This window comes from Kryptolebias marmoratus, linkage group LG15 (genome assembly GCF_001649575.2).
Source record: "Kryptolebias marmoratus isolate JLee-2015 linkage group LG15, ASM164957v2, whole genome shotgun sequence".
Taxonomy (NCBI): Eukaryota; Metazoa; Chordata; class Actinopteri; order Cyprinodontiformes; family Rivulidae; genus Kryptolebias; species Kryptolebias marmoratus.
In genome coordinates this window covers 7,674,178-7,687,586 of record NC_051444.1, presented here as the reverse complement: position 1 = coordinate 7,687,586, position 13,409 = coordinate 7,674,178, and the positions used below count along the sequence as shown (strand labels likewise).

The 13,409-nt window shown below is 37.8% G+C and overlaps 1 protein-coding gene across 5 annotated transcripts in view; it reads left to right on the top strand.

The window, feature by feature from the left end:
• Positions 1–2,484: 2,484 nt before the first annotated feature.
• The window catches only part of tead1b (TEA domain family member 1b), a 46,523-nt gene continuing 35,598 nt past the window's right edge, over positions 2,485–13,409 (top strand). For 4 of the 5 annotated variants that reach the window (XM_017404366.3, XM_017404396.3, XM_017404404.3 and 1 more), the window contains exons 1-2: positions 2,486–2,663; positions 3,127–3,248. The gene's annotated coding sequence lies outside the window, so the exon portion shown is untranslated. Of the gene's footprint in view, positions 2,664–3,126; positions 3,249–3,960; positions 4,003–13,409 lie in introns of all 5 variants that reach the window. The other variant, XM_025002935.2, reaches the window with a different exon arrangement.

The window sequence follows — 13,409 nt, the reverse complement described above, 5'->3', positions numbered from 1 at the left end:
TGGAAAGATAACAGCCTTTTCAAACCATCCGCCTCCTGGTGTCTTTGCCACTCTGAGCTAAACGTGCAGAGACAGATGTTAAAAGGTGTTGATGGATGTCCTCAGAGGAGCAGTCGTCCATCTTCATACAGCCCTTTCTTTTGAGGGATTGGTGTCAAAACATGGCTACTAATGGATGACTTGTTCAGACAGGACTGCAGTTGTGCCTTTGACTGTGTTTTCAGTCTCACTGTGTTTTGAAGTCACACTTGTTAATGAGCCCGTCTACCATTATAGCGCTATGCTGAGTGTTTATGTTGGAAGCACACAACAGGTATGGAAATGAGTGCATTTTACTTGAATTGGTGGCTTCTGGATAAGACACTAATTGCTGCTGTTTGTTTAATATATTGTTGATTTAATCATCTTGAAGAGAAACGTTCCACATCATGCTGTTTGTTTATGATGGTGAGCTGGAGGTGACAGCTTTTCCTGTTTCAAAAGTTTCTGCACACACGTGTCTTCCTATTGGCCTGATTTTAACAACAGCATTCTGTTTTCTTCTCATCTTTTGAAATGGGTCATTCTTGTGGAGTCAGCAGCTGCTTTTATGTCTTGTTGAAAATACTGCAGGCCTGTGAAGAATGAACAAAAGATGTGATTAAAAATGGACTGTGTGTCCTGAAGGGAAGTAGCAGATGACATAGAAACTGTGAGAATAAATCACAATGTTTGTGAAGTTCCAGTTTACGCTGGTATTTTCTCATTTCCTCTCCATTTAGTTTTCTTTTTGCAAAGTAGAATCATTAGCTTTACATCATCTGTTTCACCTTTGTGAACAATGTTGTGCTCATGTTATATAAAGTTAGAATTGCTTTTAACCATTCAAGAGATAATCGATGTATAGCTTGTTAAGAAGTATTTATTTTACTGTGTACTTGCAGTGTGTAGGCTGTCAAGAAAAAGGAAATGTTTTCCAAACAAATAAAAAAAACCTCATTGCCAGTCTATAATTCCAGGTAATTAAAGTTAAATGCAGAGTATTTTTCATGCTGTGGTGATTTTGTGAAGGTCCACTCATTTGTAACAATTCTGTACTTGTATTTATCTTAACAAATGGTCTCTAAAAACCCGCTCTGCTACCTGTGATGCAAATCAATCAAGTGTAATAGATTTTTAATTGACATCACTGTGTCAATTAATGTATTCATTTTTGTTTTAATAAATTACCAATAATTCAAATACATGTTTCAGCTTTTCTTGTTATATCTGGATTCAGATATGAGACTATAAGAGACAGTTTCAGGAGTCTCAAAGGGTCATTTGGACCCCAAACTGATGTTTAGCTCATAATAGCTGTTATGTAAACAGTCAATCAAAGAACTACAAAAAGATATACAACTACTACAAAGAGACTCAAAACAGCCTCACAGGGAAGGGCCACAAATATACAAAAATGACTCTAAGACACAAACGTCAAGAAAGACATAAAATGACACACATTTCAGACACTTATGTGCATGTTCACAAGGAAAAAGATAATAACTCCAGCATAAATATATCCAGCATTCTGTGATGAAACATTTTAACAACTAATTGCAACATACCCTTTTTATTTGAAGGATTATTTTAGGATGGTGACCTAAGACAGTTTCATAGGAGAATGTAAAATAGTGACAAAAAGGGTACTTATGGAACACTTACAGGGGTACATACAGGGTACTTATGGAGGGGCATGCAGGGTAATTTAAGAGTATTTACAAGATACTTATGAGGGGAACTTTCATGGTAAAAACAGAGTAACTACAGTGCACTTATGGCAGTACCTACAGGTACATATTGGGGTACTTACAAAGTATCTGTGGGAATCAGGCTGTTTTATGAAGGGACTTGTTACCCCGTGTTGTACCCCAGTATGGCTTAATACCAAGCAACGATCCATTAATTGATATATTTTTAGTCTCAGCTGCACCCTTCATGAGTTCAGTTGAGACAAAAATGCACCTTATGAGACAACTGCGGAACCAATATGCTACTTATGGATATTATTAATGTTTACAGTTTAGTACATAAGCAAAATTAATATCATAGGGAAAAAGATCAGTTATTGAATGCATTTTGTTTTTGTGTAGTCATGGCATAATCAACTACATGGTCTTACTACATATACTTGAAGCTTAATCTGCTCTAATTTTGTAATTTATTTGTAGTTTTGTGAGTAATTACTGCCCAAACCCGGTTTGTGAAACCCCTGGACCGCAATCTGCTTTCGCCTGTAAGCAGAGGGCCGCGAAGCTGTAAAATCGGAGTTTCGCTGTGTTCCCTGAAGGCGTCAGCTCCTGGGACGTTCAGTGCCCTCCTCCCAGCCCCGCGCCGCCGCGCCTCCGCGCCGCTCCCGCCGCGCCGCTGCTGCTCCCTGCCGCCCGGGCTGCCTGCTGGCCGCTGGGCTCGGGATGACGCCACCTCTCGCTCCGCCCCGGCGCAAACTCGCTCCCTGCGTTCATTTCATTCCTGCTCTCATTCCGAGCATTCTTCGCATCTCTGTCAGTGCGCGAAGCGATTCACCTACACCTTCCTGGCTGGCCCAGAAACACCCGAATAACTTAAACATAGTATCCAAAATACCCAGTAACATCACAATATCAAAAGAAAGGGACATTTGTATATGAGATATCAATAACGAGGTAAGTTTCAGTGGTAGTTGCAGGTATGCAAACTGGTTGTGGACTTCTGCTCATGGAGGTTTAGTTTAGCTCTTTTGGAAATGCTGCACAGTGTATTAAATGTTTTCCTATTTAGGTCTTTATATGTTTCTGTCCCATTCCGTGACGTTTGGTGGTTTGTTTCCTCGGTGGGAATAGATGGCCGCTGTTGCAACAGGGTGCTCACTTTAAACACTGTTGTAGCTTCACGGCTCTGACACGGCAGCGGAAAATCTTTGACATTTTTCACATTTTTCCGTAAAGAAGCCCCCGATCGTACGCCCCTCGCGAAAAGCCTCAGATGGTCCGCGTCAGGCTGCGGGGGGAAACTCGGACTTGGGATTCGGGCACTAACTAAAAATATACCAGAACGAATTACAGCTTCTTTTTTTTCCTGCTTTGGACAAGATGACGGTTGAAAACGCTGCTGTTTTCCTCTCCGTAGTTGGCTCAGCTCAGCCGGGAGTTGGTGGAGATTTCGCCGGAGGGTTTTCGGACCACCTCGGGGAGACTTGTTGCTTCAGCTCGCTGGACGGTGCCGCTTTAAGCCGCCGTCGAAGTTTTTTTGTAAGTATTTTTTCTTTTTTTTTTTTTTTTGGGTGAATGCTTGTTTGTGATTTTCCCCCCCCTCTCCTGTCCGTGTGCAGCTCTCTCCATGTTGTTACTGTAACAACTGGAACCGGAGGGAAACAGCCCTGCCGAAACTCTTTTATTGTTTCACTTTCACGCGTCTTTGTCGCCCTTTAATTATTTTACGCACAAGGAAACGATCAGTTTGAGCAAAATCCACGCAGTCTTTTGAGCTTTTTGGTGACCTGAGGTAGTTTAAAACAGCATCAAAGGAGACTATTGTGATACTTTCTGTTTATTGCTGATGAGGAAATTTTCCCTAAATTTAGAATGACTCCCTTGTTTTTATGACAGACCATTTTATCCAAATGTAGCCATGAAGGGCAGCTTATGGACTTGACTGAATAAAATCCAGAGCCGCATATAAGCTATAGCTTTAATTTGGAGTTTCTTTCAATGTTGTCTTTTTTTTTTTTTTTTGCCAGCTCAGCTAAAACTCAGCTCCCCCCCACCCCCCAGCTGAAGACCAACTCTGTCAGTCCCAATCTTTTCAGCCACATTTAGGTGGGAACCTGGGTAGTTTGCAAAATGAAGAGTTTCCTATATTAGCAACAGAAAAAAGTTAATTATACACCATGTTGCAATTAAAGTTTAGCCCCTTTTGTAACTGACATGGGGTTGTCTCCGCTTTGCTTTCCCGTGTTTCAAGGTTATGTGAAGTGTAAGAAAGAAACAATCGCACAGTCGGATGGTAAGTAAATAAGTTAACAGTACGTCACACACACATATGCTAAATACAACCTTTACACACCTTCAAAACTCTAGGACAAAACACAGAAATCCTAATTTAAAATCAAACGCTTTTAAAACTTGCGACTCCAGTTTAGGGCTTTTGGATACACACATTTTAACCAATTTTTGTTCTAACTCTATTTTACAACCTGGCAATATAATCAATATGGTTGCATGCCGCTCAGATCAGTGTTGAACGTTTTGCATATTCACCATTGTGAACTGGAAAAGTATTGCATTCTTGAAACCTTTGACTGTAGGGTCTATGAGCGATTGCATGACAAGGCACTCTGTTTTTGTGGGTGAGAGGGTAAACTAATTTGTGTCATATGTAAGGCCTTCTTTCCAGCGTACTGGCTGTTTTTAAATAGTCAGTTTTGGTTTGCTTTTCACAGATAATCAGGCTGTAGTTGACACAGCTCTGATAGCCTGGTGTGATTTAATCAAGTTGTTTAATAGATTATTAGCTTAGCTGAGAATGATAATATAAATAATCCTCTATTCAGCCTATTTTCAGCTCTCTAATTGTGCTTTTATACATTTTTATTATCTTAACATGCATTTAATGCATACAAAAATTACTTGTTGATTAGTGACAAATAAAGCAAAAGATGAAATAATCCCCTCTCATTCCTTCCAAACTTTTTGCTGCGCCCCCCGATTTTTTTTTCTTTCTTTATTAAAAATGTAGCTGGTTACTGTAAGTGAGCGACTTCTGTGCACTTTTAAACATGCGCTTTCTTATCATTAAACTAGTATGAAATGTTTATTGCAATGTTTTGAGTCACAAAAATATTTTTATTTTCATTGAATTAAAGCAAAGGGTTACCTTTATTTTATGGGAAAACAGCTTAACTGCAGTTAGGTGTAACCTCAGACATGTCACAGTATAAATTTGCTTCATAAGAATAAATATGCTTTGTTTTTCTTTCACATTATGTAACCATTGGACCTGTTGCACAGAAGCCTGGAAACCATTTATACAAGAATAGCTTGTTGTGTCTGTTTTGACTGAGACTTTGGCCCTAAATTGTTTTCTGTCTGCTTTATTGCACAGTAAGCATTATCAGCAGTCTTGAGGAAAGTTTGACACAAAAAGGATCACAGATTTTTTTTATTACATTAAGGTTAGGTTTCACTTTTAGATGCATAATTATGAGCATAATTGTACTTTAAGAAATACTGCAAAGATCATATTGCAACATTGTCTAAAGAAGCAGATTCAGATGAATGTCTGAGAAAGGATTGTGCTTGTAGATATATTGCCTCATTGTTCAGGTTGTCTTCCTTTCTGCTGCCTTGTACAGGTCAGAGAGGGCAGGACTGCAGAAAGTGTAGTCTATCTGTGCTGAAGTGTGGACAGAATAATGTGCTTTTGTGAAGCGCAGAGTGGATTGTGTTACGTCTTGGAGCCAAGTGAGACTCTTCTTTTCTCTTGTTAACCTTTAGAGAACTGTATTTTGGTCAGACATTTGTCTGATGTCCTTATTCAGTTTGTGCTTTAAAGGGAAATGCTGCAAGTATCGTGCTGTATATCAAACAAGTCATTTCGTCTGTCAGCGAGGGGGGTTTGTGAGCTTGGCATCATTTGCAGGCAGCACATCTCCGTCTCATTCAGTGAACTATAATGACAGAATATGACCATAATTACTTATGACAATTGGAAGTACACTGAATAGATAACTACAGTTATCGGGACTAAACGGTAACACTGAGAAGTTTGAATGATACTAAAACTCATTGCCAAAGACAAGCTATACCTTTAACTGCTTGTTAATACAATTAACAAAATTTCCCTCTGATTAGAAATAGTTTCGTGCTGATTTCATAAAAAAAAAATTGAGAAAGTCATTCCTATTTGATTTTGGGGAAACCAGTTCCACAAAGATGTGGTTTTATTTCTCAGTATAGCATCTCATTTACAAATAACCTTTTTATTCAGCAAGCATTACATTGCAATAGTGTGTATTTGCTTTTTTTGAACTTACAACAATATTTACAAATGATGTGGGCAAAATTCTGTCCTCAATGTTTTAATCAAGTATTTAAATTTCTCATACTGTTAACAGTTAAAGATTCTCATTGCAAACTATGACATACATATATATATATATATATACACATACATATTCTGAAGTATATCAAATGATTACTCAAGTAGTTTTCTGAAGATATTGATGTGTAATTCTGAAATGCAGGTATGCACTCAATGTTAAAAACAAACCACCTTTTGCTGCATTCTTTACTAAACAAATCTTAACCTACATATGTATCAGTACATAGAAATCGCCTGACTTCTCAATCCCAAACGGCTTATCCACGGACGTTGACCTGTTTCCAGTCACCTCGGCTCTTTCTGTAGAACAACACACAGTAGTTGTCTGCCATTCACAAGTTTTGCTTGGAAATTTTTGATTTAAGGACACATAAACCAATATTTTGAGAAAAAAAAGTGCAGATTTTGTTTCCTATTTCTGACTTTTATTTTTTGACCTGTATTCATGACATTGCAACTAGTACCTTGGACAACTCCGGTAGTTTTCTGGTTTTGCATTGTTTTTGTATGAAGGAAAACCAAACAAAACACGGATTTAATTTATTGGGAGGGCTTGTCTTAGTCCTCTTCATTTTTTTTTAAGTTTTAGTAGAAATTGTACTAAACATTTCATTGCAATGAAAGTTATTGGCTTTAAAAATAACTGATGTCTATAACTGTATTATGACACAGAGTCATTAATTGCGCTATTGGATGTTTTTGTACCAGAGGCTGAATCACATCAAAACATTAGTTTTCTGCAGTCAAAGCAAAAGAGGGACTCTGCTGCAGGCTTGCTGGCTGTGTGTGCCCCGAGGTAAACCCTGGTCTAGAAAGGGAATTTTAGAGTGTGCACTGCTGCTGAGCAGTTTGAGAAAGTCCCACTGAGGCCAATACTGAGAGCCACCAAAAAGGAAAAGCTGGCTCAAAGCCACTGACGTCATCTAAGTAAATCTGTTTCAGTAATGCAGCCATAAAATGACTGCCAGTTACCAAATGCCCTTTGGCCCTATCAACCACCTCAGTTTAGAGTTAGAACAACGTTGTCATTTTGTCTCGTCTTTATGCGTACTTATAGAGGGCTATGTAAGTAAATTTCTATCTTATTCAGGTATCATTAGACAATGGGTAATCAATAAAAAGGAACATGTTAGGTTAAAGCAACATTAAAGAATCTTACACACTCGTTTTTTTTACTCACATAATTCTGTTGAGACTTGTGTGGAGCTGGTGCATTACCCAGCAGTCAACAAGTGACAGTCAGGTACACCCTGAACAGATTGCCAGTCCATCACAGGGTCAGCACAGAGAAACACGAGACAAACATCCATGCATGCACACACTCACATCTGAGGTCAATTTAGAATCACCTATTAACCATAGGGTAGTATCTCACTGGGCTGCAGCTGCTGGAGACTAGTTGGTGACTCAAAATTGGAACAAAAAAAAAAGAAAGCAAATTTTCAGCTGCAATCTCACTGAATTCTGAGTGTTTCTGATCAGTGAGCCATGCTGCCGCATTTTGCTTAACCAAATTTTGAAAATCGCAACCTGTTTTTATGTGCACAGCTTGCAAAACTGTATTCTAGGCTGTGGACAATGTTGTATTGCCTGCCTCTGCCCACATCGAACCTGCCTCGGCTCACTTTGTACTACTGGAGTACATTTTTGACAGGAAGAGAACCAGATTTGGACCTTTTTTTTAAAAAAAATTTAATCATCATTTATCATTGGTGTGGTTAGCGTTGGGGGCTGTAGGTTTAAATGTTTTCTGTCACTACAAGCGATTCTGCACAGGTGTCAAAAGTATAGCTCTAGCTGTCATGGACAGTGGGAGGAAACTGGAGAAGAGCCATGCAGGCACAGAAAGAACATGCAAACTCCACACTAAACAAATGGTGACAGTGCAGACCGACTCACCCAAAAGAGAATCTGTGAACTTTTGTTCTGCTGATTTATTTTGATAGTGCATTGTCATCTTATTGAGAACACTCCTGGAGCCAAAACTGCCCTGAAACAAAGAAAGTGAACAAACAATCGACCAAACATCAGCAAAACATTGGACTAGCTAGAAGAAAAAGAATTTGATGCAGATCCTGACCTTGTTCTTAATAAACGGCTGTTTTAAAACCAATTAGCTTGTTTTTTGTTTGTTTGTTTTTTTGTCTCATCTTTGCTTTGCTTGACTGTTGCGATTGTTCTTGAAAAGAATGACACCAACAGTGTTGTTCGCATAGAAAACAATACTTTTCTTATTGATTACAAACTTTTTTTGTGAAAGGGTTTTGATTGTTTCAACAGCATTTTACCTTTAGTTTAATTATTTCAAACTTGTGTTGGTAAACTGGACACTTTAGCTTCTGCATGTTATAAATCAGGTAGAGGTGATTCCTCTAATAAAACCACTGCTTTGTCAAAGTCAGGCTCTCATTTCACTCTTGTATTGTACAATATAATTTCTATACAAATAAAACGTTTTATCATGTTTATATATTCCTGATATTTGCTATAGAACTTTGTAAACCCTGTGGTATAAAATACATTTAATTAGGGCAGGAGTGTATTCACTTATTATTTATCAGGGACTGAAATGTTAGAAACCTATGGAAAAATTTCCCTTTCTCACAGTGAAAGTGCATCATTTAACCATCTCAGTTTTGTTTATATGAGTGCACAGATAAGTTATTCCCTTGTAAGCGAACATTTGTTCAATGTTACATCTTTCCAAAGGTTCACTGCAAGCTTATGACAACTGGTACTTTATTTCTTCTTTTATTGGTTTCACATATACGCCAGATTCAAACTAAATTCTGTTTTTTTTTTTGTGTGTTAGTTTATCAACTACAGTATATTTTACAGTTTATAGAAAGGTTAAATCTTCTTTGGTCCTATAAAATGACCCTATCTTGTTGCGTGACATTTTTGGAGGCTTCATTTTTTATTCTCTTCAGCATAATAACAAATAGACGTATATGACTTTGCAAGGGCAGGGTTTAGATTGAGGCTAGTTTTTACAGCAATAGTAATATATTTAATAACTGTTGGGGGGAGCCCAGATGCAATAAACAATTGAACATTTTTACTGTTTGAAGTCATACTGCTTTAATATTAAAGCCTTATAATATTTACCATGTGGCACCCTCAGTTATTTGTTGTCTACTAAGGGATTTCAGTTTCATTATGTCCTAACTTCTTTGATTAATGTGGAAGCTTCAAAAGGTTTTTAAATGGTAGGACATGTTTTTTTTTTTCTAATTGTTCTCATTATATTTAGAAATCACAAGACAAACGAATGAGTTGGCACATGGTCATACGAAGACAAAAAGCAGTATGTACTTTATGAATCATTTTATGAGTCAGTTTCTGAAACCACTATAGACATTTCCAGCTCTTACCCACAATGAAATCAGGAAATCTGGTCTACAACAACTTCCTTTCTGAGTGCTGACCATAGAAGAAGCCAAGGTGCTCAGCTTCTCACTAGTGAAAGGAAATCTTTGCAGCAAAACCAGGGAGTCACTTAATTTATTCAGATTGTGTAAAGTTTGTGTCTTGCATTCAAACATGCCTTTTTTACCCCTCTCTGTACCACTTCATTCCCCAGTCATCACTTACACTGAATTCCCTCAGGAGCTTTTATCGGTGGTTGTTGTGTTGTTATCATGGCTGACACAGATCATGAAGACTCTTCGTGCCCTAAAGGTGTCCTGGATTCAGTGAACAGCACAGAGGGTAAACTCCTAACATTAGTGTGCTCTTTATGTCTGGTAAATCAATTAGGAATGTGTTTCAGCATGTCTGGTCTGTTTAAATTTGTCTAAATATTGGATATTTACAACAAAGATCTGTGGATTTCTATTACCAGCACGTGAACTGGATGTCCATTATTATTTTGAGCATATAGTATGTAGTCTTAATAGGATAACCATGTAATAATCAACATTTTGATGATACAGTAGCATGAAATTAGTGTGATTTCTTACTCTTTTTTTTTTTGAAGTTCCAAGGTTGTTCATTGCAGCAAACGATGTTGCTCTGAAAACATGTTGCAGCTGTAACAACAGGCACGGGATATAGGAATGTGTAGTTTGTGTAGTTTGAGTTTTCTCACTTTTAAAAACCAGTAATGAATTTTATCTGACATTTTTTCAACCAAAACCTTTAAAGTACAGATGTTTTGGCTTCTACCACACAGCAGTGACGATATATGGTCTGTGCGACCACCCAGTCATGGGATTAAACAGCAGCAAACAGCTTTATTACCCAGGGAAAATCAATGATGACGCCTAGCAACTTTGTATTTAGTTAAGAAAACTAGTTAACCACAAAGAGAATCACTTAAGTAAATTATTTTTGTCATGTTTGGAAGAGGATTTGAGTCAGACATCCCTCACACATCTAATGTGATGCGCTCCACGTTAATGCAACTTAGTCCTGCTCCATGCCTCTTTTGGTTCCAAGATACTCACTTCATTTCTGGAAGCTCACATGTATGCAGGACGTGGCCAAGCTCCATCACTGATTTATGAACGACCAGAGGCAGCTTAATGATGGACTGGTCTTTGCGGCTATGTCACAGAACTGTTGTGTGAAAAGCCTTATAAGAAGAAGGCATTGTTTTTGACTTAAGCCCTCTTCACACTGGATGGCAACCCCTCTCCGGCATAAAAAGTCAGACAGACTATGGATGGCTTTTGCAGGGTACAGTGGGCTCCCCATTACACATGATAGGGCGTAATAGATCCACAATGATTTTGAGCATGCACAAAGACTTCCATGGTGAGTTCATGTTAGTTTAATATTTTGGTGGCAATGTGTCTGGTTCCTGGTTGTAGCGTCATGAGCGTGGTGGCAGCGCATGACATGACATGGGGCCCGCGTGCACTGGTGTGGCTTGGTCATCCAGAACTTGAAGCAGGACTGACCACACTGGCCTCAAGTCAAGACTAGTTGTGATCATGACAAGATTACTGAATTAACCTATAATACCCGTAGCTGCATCCTGACACGGTTTGAGAATGTGTAGAGTGTAGTGAAGGCTCAGGAGAGCGTCTTGAGAATGCAAAAAATAACAGTGGAAAAAAAAACTATTTCATGAGTACTTATTGTGTAGCAACGTCATTATACCCTTCACAATAAACAAGGTTTTCCAAATTTGGTGCAATCCAGCTACGTTCCAAACGATTGTGTAGGTTGTGGAGAGTGTATTGGGGTCATCATCATTATGGAGGGGGCATTACAGGTTTGTGAGCTGCTGCTGTTTGAAGCCTCATCCTGAATGTTTTACAATAAAAAGTAACAATATTTGGACAAGAGGATAAAGCTGGAGAGTACAGACTGAACAAAATATGTGTTTTTGAGATCTAACATCTTATAAACATGAACAAGAACTTTTTAACAAGGTTTTTGTTTCTACTGCAGGACATTTATATCCTCATAGTCCTCATTGTTTTGCCGTTCCCACTTTAAAAACCCAGTGTTGTTTAGCTTCATACAACAATTAATGTGATTAAAGTCTTATTCTTTACTGTGAAAATAGAGCCTTTTCAATTAGGTGTTTCCTTAGTGAAACGACTTGCACTGTTTAATTTGGTTAAATATTCCTATGCCACTAGAAAACTAACCTAACATTGTTTTTATTATTACTAATATTTATCAAGTCTACAAATTACAAATATTTAGTTGCTTTTTTAAACCGTAATTGTTACAGCTAGTTTTCTTTTTGTTTCACTCACTTCTGTCAGCCCGCCCCAGGGCAGCTGTGGCTACAGTGTAGTTTACCATCATCAGTGTGTGAATGGGTGGATGAATGGGTGAATGAGATTGTAGTGTGAAGCGCTTTGGAGTCCTTGGACTTGATAAAGCACTATACAAGTGCAGGCCATTTATTTAATCAATAGCCATCATATATGTTATAAAAGAGCGAGAGTTTGTATACAGAAGCTATAATATCACAATTTGGAAAGTTTGTCTAATTTACAGTATATTTTAAGCTTCTGTGTGTACACATATTTTTAATGCACTTACAGTAACTCTTATGCTATAGTCATAAGACAATAATAATAATAATAATAATAATAATAATAATAATAATAATTAGAAAAAAACAATTAGTCTTGTTAATTTGCCTCTTAATGACACTATTTTAATCAGTAGTGTGGAGGATCTTTTGAGAGTATATAAAGAAAAGAAAGATGAAACAATGGCAACAATGAAACAAAAATGAAAGAGGAATACAAAGGGATAAATGATGGCTAAAGAATCAGAAATAAAGAGATGAAAGTCAGTGAGAATTGGCAGCACCAAATGCAAATGGTGGCCTTCATGCACATCTCTATGATTTGTTTTTTCATGTTCGTCCACACGCGTCCTGAATGAGCCAGCAGCCAGCCCTCGGCCTGCTCTGCTCTCATAACTGTCAGGAGATCTTTTATCTGACAGACCTTTATTTACAGCTTTAATTTCCTGAGCTTTATGTGTTTCGCTCGCACTCCACGCTGCTGTGACATGGACTTATGCTGTTCGGAATGCACTGCAAATTTTTGATAGGAAAATGTCCTCTGAGCTGTCATTAAATTTCTCGTTTAAATGGCAGACTGCGATTTTTATATTTCATGCAGAACAGGGCTGTATCACCACCAGAAGAAATTGTATTGTTAAAATTTACAGTAAATTTCCCATCTGTTGATCAGAGAGAAAGACCTTTGGCTATATCGGGCTGTTTGCTGGGCTGCCAACATTTCTGACGTGGTCCATGTCGTATTGTTGCCTGTTTTTTAGGCTGAGCCAGGTAAAGACGGCTGCTTTGACAGAACCTGTAAATCTATAAACAAAGATTGATCCCACAGTTGCCTGATGGTTGCTGGGTAGTTGGACGGAGGCCTGAGATTTGAGATGTCAGACGGAGTCACTGCACTTAAATCTGAATGTTCAAAAAGCCATGAAATAAGCAAACTACCACTGCCAATAACAAAGATAGCGAAATTCAGCTTTCTAGTATCTAAAAGACATTGATGCAAGTCTATTTTTTTCTTATTTTGTTCATTTCAAATAGTTGCTCTTCAGATTTATTCATCAAAATGCAGATGTATTGTCTTGAAATATTTGTGAAGTTTAGTGACAAATTAATTCTTAAAAAAAATCTGTCATACTATCATTTTTTTTCTTGAAACATTTTTTAAAGTTTTGCACTTTTTAATTACTGCAGAAATTAAAGTGAAATGAAATTAACCAAACAAAGTCTGGATGCCTCAACTTTAGTTTGACTCTAAATGAATTCAAAGAATTTCTATCATTTTTTAAATAGTTTTATTTGTCCATGGAACTGTATT